The following is a 16,978-nucleotide window of genomic DNA, read 5'->3' as shown; positions in this document are numbered from 1 at the left end:
AGGTAGAGCATTCAAGTTTCTTGGGGCAAGCACCGAGAAGCTGACGCCACCAGCTTTTGCTCTTTTGAAGGTCGGTATTGATAGTTGGTGTGAGTATTGTGACCGTTTAGGTCTGTTTCCGGGCCCCCAGTGAATTCGATCTGATAGATAGGGAAGGGGAGGTTTGGGAGAGGTATCTGTGGGTGATATTGAGGGTCTTAAACAGTGTGCGCTCTTTGACTGGGAGCCAGTGGGCATCCCGTCTGGCCTGAGAGATGTGCTAACTCTTAGGAATGCTGAGGGCCGCTCTGTGTGCTTTGTTTTGTGTTGTTTGTAGTTTGTTCAGGTTTTTGGATGAGGTGTCTAGGAGCAGGAAATTGCAATAATCAACCATTGCACCTATGGTGGCCCTAGCTATATTGAGGCAGTTATTGGCAGAGAGGTAAGGCTTAGCTGCATTGATGATTTTGATAGTGAGAGCTGATGATGGTGATAGGGCGCTAACTTGACTTTTCATTGATAGGGTGGAGTCAAGGTATACACCCAAGTTTTTAACTTCAGCAGAGACCGTGATTATAGTGTTCTCAATGCTGAAGGTGCTGTATTGGCTGTCAAGTTTATTCAGAATTTCCTTGCGGCCTACCAGTAGGATTTCTGTTTTGTCCCCATTGAGGCATAAACTGTTAGCCACCATCCAAGCCTGAATGAGTGCATACGTCTCCCTAAGGCTGTTGAGGTCTTGCTCATAAGAGCCAGCGAGAGGGAGGAGGATTTGTGTATCATTGGCGTAGTTTGTAAAGGCAATTCCATTTTCATCTAAGTCATTAAAGAGAGGTAGTGTGAAGAGATTGTAAAGAGTAGGGGAGGTGCATGAGCCTTGGGGGACACCACAGTCAATGGGAGAGGGAGTGGCTGTGGGCTGATCAGAAAAGACCCTCATAGCTCGACCTTCCATCAAGGAGGTGATCCAGGCTGTAGCTTCCTGGGAGAAATTAGCTGTCTATAAAAGGTATCTGTGGTCAACCAGATCGAAAGCGACCGACAGGTCCAGGTGAAGGAGGAGGGCAGGCTTGCCTCTATCCATTGATTCCACTAGCTGATTCTTCAGGTCTAGCAAGGCTGACTTTGTGGCATGATGTGGACGGAAGCCAGATTGCCTTTTCCCCAGAATGTTGTGTGATTCCAGATAGGACTGAATTTGCAGATATGCCGCTTTATCTAAGATTTTTAACAAGAAAGGCATGGTGGTGATTGGCCTATAGTTGTTAGGGGAGTCAGGATCTAAGGTTGGTTTTATTAACAATGGTCTGAGCCATGATTCCTTGACGGAAGGAGGGACGATGCCAAAAGAAAATGAGGCTTTGATATAGGCTGTGAGAAACGACTCTAGAGGCTCTGCACAGTCTGTGATCAAGCTGGCTGTGCAAATGTCACCCTTGCAAAGGGGGGGGCTTAATGTGTCTCATAATATGTAGGACTTCTGATTCAGTTATATCGTTGAAGGCAAAGGGCTTGAGGTTATTATTCAGCAGAGTGTCTTTAGGTGTTTGCTCCGTGACTTTGGGCATGGTTTTGGGTTTGGCGTACGTCGGCAGAACGTTTAGGTGACCCTTAATTTTTTTCTGCAGGGTACTTATTTTGTCTAACATGGCATGTTGAATGTTGTGGAAATGCAAGCAATTAGAGCTAGGGGATCCTCTTTTTTAGGGGGCTGTGTGGCTGAGGACCAAATACGAACAAGTACATAAAGAAATGCCACCAAACAGCTACCTGCCTACACACGCACTAGGTGTGTCTAGTTGCAACAAGTGCTTCCATTCATGTCTGTCACTGGTTCAAGATAGAAACAATAGAGATAGACATTTTTAATCATTGAGCATAAAAACACTTGGAAAAAATTCTGTATAAAAAAGACGACAAAAATGCATTTTATTTACACAAGATATCACATAAAACAACATTTTGTGAAAGTCATTATTTTCAATGGATCAAAACAACCACAGTTCCCATATTGTAACAATATTGTGAGGTTAGTAAGGGTGTGTGGCGGACAAATTTCTATTTTGAATGTCCCTGATTTGTAATAACTTGTCCTTGGCTCTGTCGACACAGAGAAATGTGTTTCTGGGAAACAGAAACAATTTTTAGAAAACACTCTGTAGCTGACTTAAACCGCTATTAGATGTGTACTGGACCCGTCTTCAGGACGTGAAATGATGACACCACAAATTTGATATGAAAAAAGGTTCATTAGTTGATCCTTCACATAATGGCAGTCTTCTGATTACTTCATTGGCGTGTGTGGTGTCGAATAAGGTGGGCAAGTAGACCAGATTCGAATATTAGAGCTGTGGATTCTCACAGTCGTTGAAACTTCATCGATAATGGAGATGATACCTCTGTAGGCTTAGGTAACCGCCGTGTGCACGTGTTGTACCCGGCGTTTTAGAGAAACTTCTGTGAAATCAATATCTCTAATGTGTATCTGTACCGCTCAGTTTCTGAATGCGTTGTTGGTTTGGCACAGCGATTTCTAATTGAGAATGCCCAGATGTAACTCCACAAGTCAAAACAGAAGGCTCAACTGTTGAATGTTGTTACATCCCTCCTTGTCTTTCACAATTTGTTGTGTAGAGGTTGGAGGTATGACGAGTTCTTTAAAAAATGGCAAAGATTTTGTTAGACTGTGATTTAGAATTGTTAATCCTAAGGTTGTATGAGGAGGCTTTATCTAAGGTAATGTCTTTTATGCATTGTTTGGCAATAGATGTATACGCTTCTTGTGTGGTGTCTGATGGACAAGCTTGCCAATTAACATGTTTGACAGTCTTGGCTTTTTTATTCTGCAGAGGAGCAATGGCATCTATTGCTTTTTTGATGGCAGAGTTGTAGAGCTCAACCAGCTCTGCCGGGTTTTTGGAGAAAGGGGGTTTAAATGCTGAGGCTTCCAAGTGAGGCAGGAGTTTGTCTTTGGTAAGTAGTCATTTAGATCTGGCCACAGCGGATGGCAATGGTGGGCTGAGTTGACTATGGCTCTATGTGGTAAGTAGAAGTGCAGGAGATGGTGATCGGTCCATGGTAGTGGTGTGTTGGAGCTTATGTTTGCTTCACAGTTGTGATCGGCTATCCAGTCCAATATACAACCTTTAGTGTGGGTTGTGTTATTAACTTGTTGAATAAAGACCATGTTTAGCAGATCTTTTGCAAAGGTTTTGACTTTTTTAACTTTTGAATCATTGAATCCGAGATTAAAGTCTCATAGGAGCATTACTCTAGTGCCGAGGTTTAGGTTATCACCTAGAAGATGTCAGAGATTATTTTGGCTGTCAAGGAGGGGTCCCGGAGGGTGGTAGATGATGTGGACAGTTATTGTATCGTTGGGTGAGAAGGATATTTTGACTGACAAGGAGTCAAAGTTGTCTGCAGTTGCAGATTTTATTTTCCTGGCGTTAAGAGATTCCTTGACGATAAGGGCGACACCTCCTCCTTTATTGGGAGTTCAGTCTTGAAGGAATATGGTGTAGCCCAGTGGGAGGGATTGGCAGATGGCTGTTCCAGAGGCTCCATGTAGCCAGGTTTCAGTGATGGTAGGGCATCAAGGTCCAAGGCTGAGATCCGGTCATTAATCTCGGTGGCGTGTGCTGGGATAGAGCAGGCATTGATAAAGGCACATTGGATTTGGCTGTTGGTGGGTTTGGTCGTATTACTACTTTTTGTAGTTTTTTTGGGCACTAGGATCCTTGTAGGTTGTTTTTGGGAGAACTGATCTGGTAGTGGTGCAGGTGCGGGCAAAAGGTGTGTTTGCCTTTCTGGTTGACTTTTGGGGGTAGATGCCCGTGAAGGTGTTGGACTAGTGGTGGTGGGAGGTAGAGGCAGAGGGTGTGCGTGCATTACTGGCGGCCTTTTGGGGGCAACTGGGATGCAACCAGAGTGGGTTCCTAACTGTTATTTCCTAAGCCGGAGGGGCAGAGGGTGGGTGAGTGAGGGGGCCTGAGATTCGACGTGTTGTTTGAGTGGGCTAGCAATAGATGTTGTGACTGAGGCTGTGGTGGTAGCCCTTACTAGTGAGGGCGATGGTCCCTTGGACAGAGCAGGGAGGAAGGGTGTAGGTGGGATCAGGTCAGAGTGGGGCAACTTAGGTGCCATGGTAGGGAGCAGGGTGGATTGACTAAAATAGGTAGCACTTAGCGGTGTGGTAAACATTCACACTCAATGATATGGCTAACACAGAAATCTGAGATATAACTGAGTTACTTAGGTCCGCCTATTAAAGCAAATAGTGTTATGTTAAAATAGATAGGCAGTTAGTGTGATGTGATAGGCTGCTGTTCAATTATAAGTTGGTCATGCATGTAATGCTAAGCAAGTAATATACGTAGTAGGGGTAATGCAGATTAGCGCATCTGAGTGCTAAACAAAGTCAAAACGTTTCATATAATATACTGTGCTTGTAAAAAGACGTTGTGACTAACAATTGCATGTGGATGAAATTCAAACAAGGCATCTAGACGTTCAAAACAATGCACTATTGAAACCATTGAAAGTGCAGTATGACAAGCATAGTTAGAATCATAAATGAGGCAGTTGCTACGTTGCATTGTGTGGCAAACATGGTTAGAAATGGCAATACATCTGGTTATTTACAAGAACATATAGTACATTTCAGTTTAAAGCACGTGTTGACATTAAGCAATGGGGAGGTGGGACTTCCGGGCTTGTTTGCACCCGATTGTTTGTTATGTGGAATTGTTCCATGCAGTGCTGTCGCTGTCATACTGGATATTGTTTTTTTAAGGAGGGGACAGGTGTGGGCGTTGAAAACAGCAAGGAGGCGTTATTCCTGTGGTAGGGCAAGAGGGCAGGAAGGAATCTGGCGGAGGGTTGAAGCAGGCAAGCAGTAATGCTCTGTGCAGAGTGAGAGGCCGGCAACCGCATACGGCCAAGACAGGCTCAGACACAGCAAGGGGGCTTGTGCTCTGTGGGCCTTACGCATGTGGGGCCGTCTTCTGCATTCCGGCGCACCATATAATTCAAATATGTGTCGTTGAGGCGGTTGCTAGGCAACCAGATTAAACAAATTGAACGTGCAGGCGGCGGCCATCTTATGATTCCTATCTCGTAGCACAGAGCTTCGGCTCCACGTGCAGAATGGCTGACCCGTACATTTGTGCGTCTAGTCCAAGCAGGAGGGCACTGGTAAGGTATAGAGCAGGGATGTAGGGTTGGTCGCGCGATCATAGGTTCAGGGAAGGCTCACATAGCAGAGGTACTGGTGGTGTCCCACAAAGTCTAGCTACACCTTAGCATGTAGTTGTTGTCAGTGTGCGATCTGCAGCAGCAGCTGTGAGATTGCAGGGCTCCAGCCCTGGAGTTGAATGGACCGGGCGGCATGCATTATAGAGCAGTCAATTCACGTTAAAAAAAACTAACCGCGCACACACGGTTTGTAGTAATCAGCTTTCATTTGAGAACCTCTAGGAACTATCCTATTAATTTTATTCTAATTACCCAACTGTGCCAAAACAACACAATTATTTTATTTTTTCACTTTTATTTAGCCCTTAGCTTAAACAGCTTGTCATCTGCACTACTCAGCTATGGAGGGGGGGGAGTAGGGGGTGGAACGGCCATCCTGCTGCTGCGCTGCTCTCCCGACCTCCAGGCTGTGAAGGTGAAGACCTCCCCTTCTGTGCCTGGAGGTCAGGGTGCAGCCGTGATAATGTCGGCACACTCGATGTGCACCGACATCATCAGGAAATGAAATTTACATGCTGATGCCAAAAGGCTTCTGTGGAAATCTGGGTTCAGGTAGAATGACTCTGACATCATGGTATGGATGAGTGACTTCTTTATTATGTTTCCAAGCATAACATCCAGTTTCTAGAGTCATATTAATCAGATAGTAGATTCCAGTTCACATAGGCAAGCACCGGCATCCTCTCTCTCAGGCTTACATCTTCAACTCCCCTCCAGAGAACACCAGTCATACACAAACATTCCATCCAGTAACATTCCAATGTCACTCATAACACTCACTCCAGATTCCACTAGGATGCAGGAGAAGACAGATCCTTACATATCTCCCCTCCTTAGAGATATCAAAAACAGGACCAGCTAACTCAGCATGACAGCTATATAAAACACCCACACACACAGACACCTACACGTTTAATGCACATGCATCATCTCACCAAACAAAGACATTCTGCTAACAACTTCCCAACACCAATGAACGTCCTCACAGCCGTGGGACACACTTTAAAACAATGCCCCTTCCCCTTTCTGCTAAGTGAAGAAGAGGCACCTCCGACTACTGAAATACCATAACTAAACTTTCCACACATAGAGGCACCCAGACCTCTCATACAAATCCTAACTCCAACATCCCACAATAGAACACACACTTAACTCCCTTACACCCTGCAATCACAAGACCCAGGTGTGCCTAAACACACACCACTTCCAACCAGGCTGAGTATATCTAATACTCGGGTAACTACTTCACAAACTCAGTGACCCCACTACCCCTCATTTGCCCGTGTTGAAAGTTCTCTTCACACAAAAACCTAACTCCGGGAGTACTACACTACATACATACCACTAGTGTATCACATATCACTAGAATCACTCACGTTATACTCATTACCTAATCTTCACATATAATGTTCCTAACATTGCACTTAATAACAACATTGTACACACTACTTTAAAACTCTTAAAACTCTAGCATGTATAAACCGATCCACCTGAAAAATTAAAATATTAGTCAAGTCATAGCATTTGAATTTAAAACATCAGTGTTTTCCACTCTCAACTAAAATGTCCATCCTGGAAAAGAAAATTATTAGTGCAGCAAACATGTGTCATATCAACTTGAGCCAGGTATCTCTACCATCCTGGTCAATCAACACTGTAATTTACTTTTGAGACCATCTGTGTGAAAAACAATTTGTTATACACGCCAATGACCTAGAATCATCATTTTGCTAAATACCGATTGAAAGCACAGCGGCTACTACATGCACTCTACCTTCACTCCATTTACTCCAATTCATTCACACAGAAATGACCAATTAATCAACAAGCCTCACATGACACTGACATATACGTCAACAACTAAAATTGACTGCTTAAACCAAAATCATCAAAAGCAAAACTCAATTTTCTTCTTTTACTGTTCCTCGTGGCAGCATCTTTTAAAGTCAAAAGTACCTCTGGGGATTCTTGTATAACGCAGTTCCCAAAACAATAAGCACACAGTTCTCCAAACTATAGGCAAAGACACTGCCCCTCTGCTATCCGGCAAGAGACACCATGCCCCTCCTAGGCACATCACAAACTCCAAGCTCTCTTCAAGTCCAGTCAAAGCTCACAGGTGCTGAACCATGAATTCACAATGCCAGCAGAAGGTAGCAAACCCACTTGCACAGGCTCCCAGCCCCACAAGACGCTACTGTTGTGGGCTCCAACTCATTATGGTGTTGCTGCAAATGGGCTCCGAGCCCCTTTATAAGCCCAGTCACAGGCTCCAAACCCCTCCAAGCGCTGGAATGGCCATCAGGACCCTCCTCTGCTCCAGGCGCCTTGCACATGAGCCACAAGTTTCTTCAGCTTCTTCATCCAACTTCTCTGTCACTAGGCGCAGCTTAGGTTCCCAACCTCTTCTAATACTGCTGCCCTGGGCTCCAAGCCCCCAGCTGCGCAGCATGGCTTCCCATATTTCCAGGCGTAACTTAGACCCCAGGCCTCTTCACTTGCTACTGCCCTGGGCTCCAAGCCCTCCATGTCGCAGCTTGGTTTTCCAAACCCCTTAAAACTGTTTCTGGGCCCTCAGCCCTGCCAACGTCTCTTGACTTTCTCTGTGCTTGACCTGTCCAACTGTTGACAGGCCAGCTGGCATCTGGCCCTGGCACAGCTCCTTATTGCCTTCGCCTGTGCCCTTGGCGCTAGGCCCTTCTGCGCCTACTGCATTTAGCGCTCGCCTTACCTGAGAGAGAGGGTCTTCCTTGGTTTGGGGGGCAGTGCTTGTCTCTTCTTCTGTGCTGTCCCCCCAGCACAGCCAGCATCCTCGTCGCCAATGTGGAAATCTGGGTTCAGGTAGAATGACTCTGACATCATGGTATGGATGAGTGACTTCTTTATTATGTTTCCAAGCATAACATCCAGTTTCTAGAGTCATATTAATCAGATAGTAGATTCCAGTTCACATAGGCAAGCACCGGCATCCTCTCTCTCAGGCTTACATCTTCAACTCCCCTCCAGAGAACACCAGTCATACACAAACATTCCATCCAGTAACATTCCAATGTCACTCATAACACTCACTCCAGATTCCACTAGGATGCAGGAGAAGACAGATCCTTACACCTAACCTGATGTTCCAGTTGTTCCTTTAATCAGTTTCCAGTACATCTTTTATGTTTCTTATGTCAAGTTCATCAGAGCTCCAGGCAAACATGCACCGGCATCCTCCCAGGTAGGCTACATCTCACCAACTCTCTCACTCAGAACCCTCGTCCATACAACAACATTCTCACCAGCAAGATTCCATGTCAGTCACTCAGCATTCTACTAATTCTGCAAAGACAACATGGAAACCTAAATCACTACATATCTCCCTTCCTTACACAACAATAACAACGCCTACCAAAACCGGTCACACTCACAACACTCAGCACACACACACACTCCAACACATGCGCGTGCATCTCAACCACATGAAATATCACCACACCCGTACAACCTGAACGCGTCACCAGTTCAAATGGTATCATAACACAATACTAACGATGCCCCTCGCCTTTTCTACACAGTAAATGAAGGACACCTACCAATGAAAATTGTACCACTAGCAATCAATCTTCAACAGCTCAGGTATCTCTCTAACTTGTCTCCTCCTCTACCACACAAAAACTATAACCAATACTAACCTCATAGCCACACCACAAACACACAACTCCGAGCTGTGCACCACACACACCAAAGAACAAGGCTGGGCATTCCCAACACCCGAGTGAAACGACACAATAACACATTGCACCCTAAGGTACCTATGCCGCCACCCCCACTTCGTTGCCTGTGTCCTAAAGATCCACCTAAAGACCAAACACAACTATGAGAAAGCATTGTCACACTCAACATATAAATAAAAGCATCACTTTCACCAGAACAACAGTACTCTTGTTACACTCAGCCACCCATAACTTCACAGCCAAATAAATACACACCACTATGATGTGCACCTCACAATCAAAGAACCAGGTTGGACGTTCCAAACGTCCGAGAGAAACAACATCCAAACAGCACAAACAGTGCGATATAGCCACCCCTTATCCGTTACCTGTGTTTGTTCCTTGAGTCCAACAAACGAACTTAACTGCTGTGAAGAACACCACCATTGAACACACCATACACCATTCCATCAAGCACACAAGCACAAAATCACCAAAATGCCAAATCTCTAGCACACCACAAAGACTTACACATGCAGATCCCCACACTGCAAAAACAAAACAGTTCTTTAAAATTAATAACATTTCTGCTAAATTTACTAACTAAACTTCTTAGTTCTCCCTAAATGGCACAAACATCCTTTAAACAGTCCCAACTGCAAAGTAAAACATTTAGTAAGCATATTCCATTTATCACATTTCCCGTGCCATGTACTATAGCTATATCAGTCCACTTTGCCTATTGCATTGAAAAGTCCATCTGCGGAAAGAACATCCGTTAAACACAACTGCTTCATAAAGCTGACATTGTTCACATCAAATATGTGTCTCTCAATAAAGGCCACAACACCACACACTCCCATTCAGTGTACATTCACCCAAGAAAATGCTCATCTTGCAATTATGGTGTCAAAATATCACAGGCCTCACGTGACAATTAAAACCTAACAGGTTAAACTAAACTCTGCTGCATACTATGTAAAACACCACATATTATCAAAACAAAAGTAAATATATAAACCACAAGCTTATTAACCAGCTTCTTGGTGCTCTCTTAATGGGCAAAATGCCCCTCAGCTGCACCGCAATGGGCTCTAGGCCCCTCCTCATTGTGATGTGCATTTGGGCTCCAAGCCCCTCCAGACGCTGCAGTGGCCCCCAGGACCCTCCTCTTCAGATCATGTGGCTGCAAACTCCTCGAGGCTCTGTAATGGCCCCCAGGACCCTCCTCTGTACAGCATATGGGCTCCAAACTCCACAAAGTCACTTATGACCCTCGTAGAAACACAGTTTTCACAGTGGGCACCTAGCCCCTCTGCCAGAGAGCAGTGGTCTCCTAGTTTCTCCTAGGCGCAGCTCAGGCTCTTAGCCTCTCCCAATGCTGCTGCCCTGGGCTCCAAGCCCCTCAGCTGCACAACATAACCTCTGGATTCTTCAAACCCCAGGCGCCGCTTAGGCTCCAAGCCTTTCCTATTGCTGCTGTCATGGGCTTCAAGGTCCCTCAGCTGCACGGCATGGCTTCCAAATATTTCCAGGCGCAGCTCAGACTCCCAGCCTCTTCAGATGCTGCTGCCTTGAGCTCCAAAGCCCTCCATGCTGCAGCTTTAGGTTCCCAAACCCCTTCAGACAGTCACTGGGCCCTCAGCCCTGCCAAAGTTCCTCTGCCTTTCACTGTGCTTGACCTGCACAACTGCTGGCAGACCAGGCTCTGCTCACTCTCTTCTGCGCCTCTGCCCTTTGTGCTGGGCCCTCCTGCGCCTACAGCATAAAGCGCTCGCCCTACCTGGGAGGGTCTTCTTCTTGGGTTGGGGGGCGGTGCATGTGCCATCCTCAGTGCTGTCCCCTCAGCACAGCCAGCATCCTCGTCGCCAATGTAAAGCTGTGGGTTCCCAATGATGACTCTGACATCTCTTGATGTTCCAGTTGTTCCTTTAATCAGTTTCCAGTACATCTTTTATGTTTCTTATGTCAAGTTCATCAGAGCTCCAGGCAAACATGCACCGGCATCCTCCCAGGTAGGCTACATCTCACCAACACTCTCACTCAGAACCCTCGTCCATACAACAACATTCTCACCAGCAAGATTCCATGTCACTCACTCAGCATTCTACTAATTCTGCAAAGACAACATGGAAACCTAAATCACTACAGCTTCCGCATATACATTTTGCAGACACACTTTTGCATGCTGCAAGGTCATTTCTTGCCCGATTTCGTTGAGTGAGTACTCGTTGGAATGGGGACACACTCCCCTTTCCAAAAAGCCCTCACTCAAGGAGATTGCTGCTCGAAGATCATTCGATCCTCGACCCGCAATGACCACCAGGACATTGATTTTGAGGGTGGGTGCCACCCCACCAGGCCAACCAGCCCCACCCCACCCAAAACAAAATGACACAATGTGTTGCCTTCTTTGGGGGCAGATGGGTGCTGTTTTGCATCCATTTGCCCTAAAGGAAGTAAACAAAAAAAAAACATTTGCCAAAAAGGCACACTTGGGGGCTTTAGAGGGCTGGACCTATGCCTGTGTGCCAGCCCCCAACAAATCCCCCCAGGGAGGGGCAGATACAGGTTGCTTCCCTGGGGGGCGATAGAATTGAGGGTCTGATCCCTTTTTGCCACCCCAGGGAAGCAGCAAGGACGACTAGGCCACTAGGGCTATGATCATGGGGTGGGGGGCTGGAGCTAGGGCAATACGCCCCCACCCCACCCTCAGTAAATGCAAACCAAATGACATAATGTTTTTTGCCTTCTTTGGGGGCCAATTGGTGAACTGATGTGTCCCCAAGAAAGACAAAACAGCATTACACTTCACATATAGTGGAACGCCTGGGCGTTCCAGGTGGCTGGCCCGTGCCTGTGGGCCAGCCCCCTTAGCGTTCCACAGCAAAGATGTGCAGACCATTGCTGCTTCCCTGGGGGGACACAATTGGGGTTCGGGCCCCATCATAACACCCCTGGGAAGCAGCTAGGACCACCAGGCTACAAGCGATATGATCTTGGAGGTGGGATCTCCGGGTGGAATACGCCTCCACCCTCATCCACAAAAAATGCCAACACAATGCCATAATGTTGTTTTGCCTTCTTTGGTGGCACATTAGTGCTGTTCTGAACCAATTTTACCCGAAGGAAGGCTCTATGCCTGTAGGGCCAGCCCTTCAGGAATCCCCCCATGTAGGGGCAGATCATTTCTGCTTCCCTGGGGGTCGGGCACCATTGAGGGTCTGGTCCCATTTAGCCAACCCTTGAAATCAATAAGGAAAACTAAGCCACCAGGGAAAATATTTTTGGGTTGAGGGGCTGTTTTGCCTGTTGCCCATCGCAGTACCCTGGCTGTCCTGGATCTCGGGCCAGGCCACATTAGAGCTTTTCACTCCAGGGAGGGATGGGGACCCTGCGGGGGATCCCTGGGACTGCCGCTGGGTTGTGGGGTGGTCAAACCACGTGCAAGGAAGACTTCCAAGGCCGTCCTAGAGGTCTGACTGGGCTGCGTTAAAGCTTTTCCCTGTGGTTAGGAATGGGGACCGCGCTGGGGCTCCTTGGGATCACAGCTGGGCTAGGGGACACATGACCCACATGGCAGACAGGCGCCCAAGATCAGGGGCAGTACCATTCGCAATCCTGGAGCTCTGGCCAAGCCGCGTTCAAGCATTTCTCGATGGGGAAGGACAGTACCCTGTCAGGTCATCTGATGACCGCCGATGGGCTGGGGGGGCAGTCTATCCATGTGCAAGGCAGATGCGCAAGAATGGGGGCAGCTTCCCTGGCTGTTCTAGAGCTCTGGCTGGGCTGCATTACAGTTTTTCCCTTCAGGGAGGGCTTGGGACCCTGCTGGGGCTCCCTGATACTGCTACTGGACTTGGGGACGGTTGACCCACATGGGAAACAGGCACCCATGGATGGGGGGCTCACCCTTGACCATCCTGGAGCTCTGGCTTGGCTACAGGGTTCTCTGGTACCACTGCAGGACTTATGTGCACGGTCGGCCCACATCAGAGACAGGTGCCAAAGCCCAGGGGCAGCACCCCCAGTCATCCTGGAGCTCTGGCTGGGCTGCATTACAGCTTTTTAATCCAGGGAGGAATGCAGACCCTGCCAGGGATCCCTGGGACAGCTGCTGGACTTGTGGATGGTCAGCACACCTTGGATACAGGCTCTCAAGACTACGGGCAGCACCTCCGGCCGTTCTGGAGCTCTTGCCATGTTGCGTTTCAGCTTTTAAATCATGAGAGGGATGGTGACGCTGCCAGAGCTCCAAAGGACTGCCACTGGACTTGGGGAAGGTCGACCTACATGGTAGATGGGCGCCCAAGGCCGGGTACATCATCCCGACCATCCTGGAGCTCTGGCCTGGATGTGTTACAGGTTTTCCCTCCAGGGAGAGATTGGGACCCTGCCAGGGCTCCCTTGGACCACTGCTGGACTTGGGGACGGCCGAACAAAATAGAAGACAGGCACCCAATGCCGGTGGCAGCACCCCCGGCCGCCTTGGAGCTCTGGCTATGCTGCGTTATAGCTTTTCCCTCTGGTGAGGGATGGGGACACTGCCGGGTCGCCCCTTGACTGCCGCTGGACTTGGATGGTCCACCCACATAGGAGACAGGCGCCCAAGGCCGGAGGCAGCACTTCCGGATGTCCTGGAGTTGTGGCTGGGCTGCATTACAGCTTTTCCTTCTGAGGAGTGATGGGAACCCTGTCGGGGCTACCTGGAACTGGCTGTACTTGTGGAGGGTTGACCAAAATTGGAGACAGGCGCCCAAGTCTGGGAACAGCACCCCCGGCCATCCTTGAGCTTTGGTCTTGCTGCGTTACAGCTTTTCCTCCGGTAGAGATGATGACCCTGTCTGGGCTCCCTAGGATTACTGCTGGATTGGGGATTGTTGCCCCACACTAGAGGCGGGGACCCAAGGCCGAGGGCAGCACCCCTGGCCATCCTTGAGATTTGGCCATGCTGTGTTACAGCTTTTACCTCCGGAAGAGATGGTGACCCTGCCTGGGCTCCCTGAGAACGCCGCTGGACTTGTGGATGGTCGACCCACATTGGAGACAGGGACCCAAAGCTGGAGACATTTCCCCCAACCGTCCTGGAGCTCTGGCTGTGCTGCATTACAGCTTTTCCATCCAGGGAGGGATTCTGACTCTGCCGGTGCTCCCTGAGACTGCCGCTGGCCTTGAGGATGGTCGACCCACATGTGAGATAGGCACCCAAGGAAAGGGTCATCACCCTCGACAATCCCGGAGCTCTGGCTTGGCTGCATTACAGGTTTTCCCTCCTGGGAGCAATGGTGACCCTGCCAGGGCTCCCCCAGACTGCCTCTGGACTTGGGGATGGTTGACCCACATTGGAGACAGGCACCCGAGGCCGGGGGCAGCACCCCTGGCCATCCAGGAGCTCTGTAAATGCTACATTACAGCTTTTCCCTCCGGGGGAGGACGAGGAACCAGTTGGGCACCCATGACTGCCGCTGGACTTTGGGACGCTCAACCCACATGGGAGACAGACCCAAGCCCAGAGGCAGCACCCATGGATGTCCTGAAGTTCTGGCTGGGCTGCATTACAGCTTTTCTTTCGGGGGAGTGATAGAGACCCTGCCGGGGCTACCTGGGACCATGGCTGCACTTGTGGACTGTCGACACACATTGCAGACAGGCACCAAAGGCTGGGAGCAGAAACTATGGCCATGCTTGAACATTGACCATGCTGCGTTACAGCTTTTCTCTCTAGGAGAGATGGTGACTCTGCCTGGGATCCCTGGGACAGGTGCTGGACTCGGGGATGGTCAACCTACATGGGAGATAGGCACCCAAGGCTGGGGATATCACCCCAGCCATCCTAGAGCTCTGGCTCGTCTGCGTTACAGCTTTTCCCTCTGGGGAGGGATGGGGACGCTGCCGGGGCTCCATGTGGCTGCTGCCAGACTTTGGGACGGTCGACGCACATGGGAAACAGGTGCCCAAGGACAGAGGCAGCATGCCCGGATGTCCTGGAATTCCTGATCAGACTGCCTTACAGCTTTTCCCTAAAACAAGAGATGGTGACCCTGCCTGGGCTCCCTGGGTCTGCTGCTGGTCTATGGATGGTCGACACACATGGGAGACAGGTGCCTAAGGCTGGGGACATCACCCCAAGCCATCCTAGAGCTCTGGCTGGTCTGTGTTTCAGCTTTTCCCTTCGGGGAGGGATGAAGGCCCTGTCGGGGCTCCCTGGGACTACCGCTGGACTTGGGGACAGTCGGCCCCCATAGGATACAGGCACACAAGGCCTGGGACATCACCCCAAGCCGTCCTGGATTCTCTGGATGGGCTGCATTACAGATTTTCCCTCTGGAAAGGGATGGGGACCCTGCTGGGCTTCTTGGGATCACCACTGGATTTGTTGATCGGTCAACACACATTAGTGACAGACGCCCAAGGCTGGAGGCAGCACCGCCGTCAATCCTGGAGCTCTGGCGGGGCTGCATTACAGCTTTTCCTTCAGGGGAGTGATGGGGACCCTGCTGGGCCTCCCTGGGACTGTGGCTGAACTTGTGGACGGCCAACCCATATTGGAGACAGGCTCCCAATGCAGGGGCAGAAACCGCGTCCATCTTGGTCCTTTGACTGGGCTGTGTTACATCTTTTTTCTCTAGTGAGTGATGGCGACCCTGCCAGGGATCCCTGGGACCACCACTGGACTTGGGGACGATCCACCCACATGGTAGACAGGTCCCCATTGCCAGTTACATCACCCCCGGACCATCCTGGGGCTCTGGTGCACAGCATTAAAGCTTTTCCCTCTTGGGTGGCATGGGGACCCTGCCGGAGCTCTGTGGGAACGCTGCAGGTCTCCCTTGAAGATGCTGAGAGACCGGACTCTCTGGCTTTCACTAACCACATTCTGGTATTTGTATTTTAAGAGTGGGGTCTCCCTAGAGGGGATGGCCTACTGACAAAAGACAGAGACATATCAGTTCACTTGTCATTGATACTGAGGTTGTTAACTGGTTTCAGGTTGACACAGTTACATATTAACGGTTGTTAGGGTTCCTGTCTCCTTTGTTATCCTCTGCAGCCAGGGCCCCTGGAGTCCTGATTGAAGTATCCTCTGTTGGTATGCTGTTCGCTTCCAACAGCTGCAGGCCCTAACAATAGAACACGGCGGTTCCATTGAGATTTTGTCAGTTAAACAGGCTGTTTATGGCAGGGGGAAGTTTGGCCTCCCCTTCCTGTGATGACATTGTGCACTCTTTGGCTGTCACATTCCAACTAAATATGACTGGGGTGGACTGTTCCTGTACGCGGTATCCAGCCTGAAGCCCACAGGTCTATGCTTTTGTTGTGGTGTGAGCATAGGAAAATATGTGTGGATTAGCCCCACATATTTTCCTTAGGTCTGTCTACCATCATTCCATTTATTTAAACATTTCACAAATCCCAAGCGAGTGCATGCCCACCATGATGGATGGTGGAATTCCTCACACTGACCATGTAAAATGTATTATACCCATTGATACTTGCATAGAGCAGAGCCTTTAGTACACAACTTATAGAAGAACCCAAAGAACCTCATCCTGCTCATGATTGAAGCATCAGTGCGGTTCACTTAGTGCAAAAATAAATGCACATTTGCAATACATTGAACTTCACTGGAGCTAACCTCTGTGAAAACTCTCCGTTTGTCCATGCATCACAAACTCCCAATGAGAGTGTCAACAGTTAGAAGTTTTTCAAAGGTGAGGATATAAAATGGTCACATGTGTGTACATGCCATTTCTTTATCAAGAGGTATTTGGCATTGCCACTCAGATATAAGTGCCTAGGGTCATGAGCTCAAATCTGAAACAGCTTTCTATTAATGTTAGAGGAAGCAGGAGCTAAGTGTGTACTTGGAACATGCTAAAAATCAATAATGAGGAGAAAGGAATGAGAGTTTTCAAGGAAGAAGGAGTGCACAGTGAGGAAGAACACTGATAACCAAGGATTAGGAATGAGGAACCATGGGCCGCAAACACCTTTTCCACGGCCACCACGACATGCTCAAACGCCACTGACTCTACAAACTCCACCTC

This window comes from Ambystoma mexicanum, chromosome 11 (assembly GCF_040938575.1).
Source record: "Ambystoma mexicanum isolate Mex_15411 chromosome 11, UKY_AmexF1_1, whole genome shotgun sequence".
NCBI classification, from domain to species: domain Eukaryota; kingdom Metazoa; phylum Chordata; class Amphibia; order Caudata; family Ambystomatidae; genus Ambystoma; species Ambystoma mexicanum.
Note: the sequence above shows the minus strand (reverse complement) of the source record.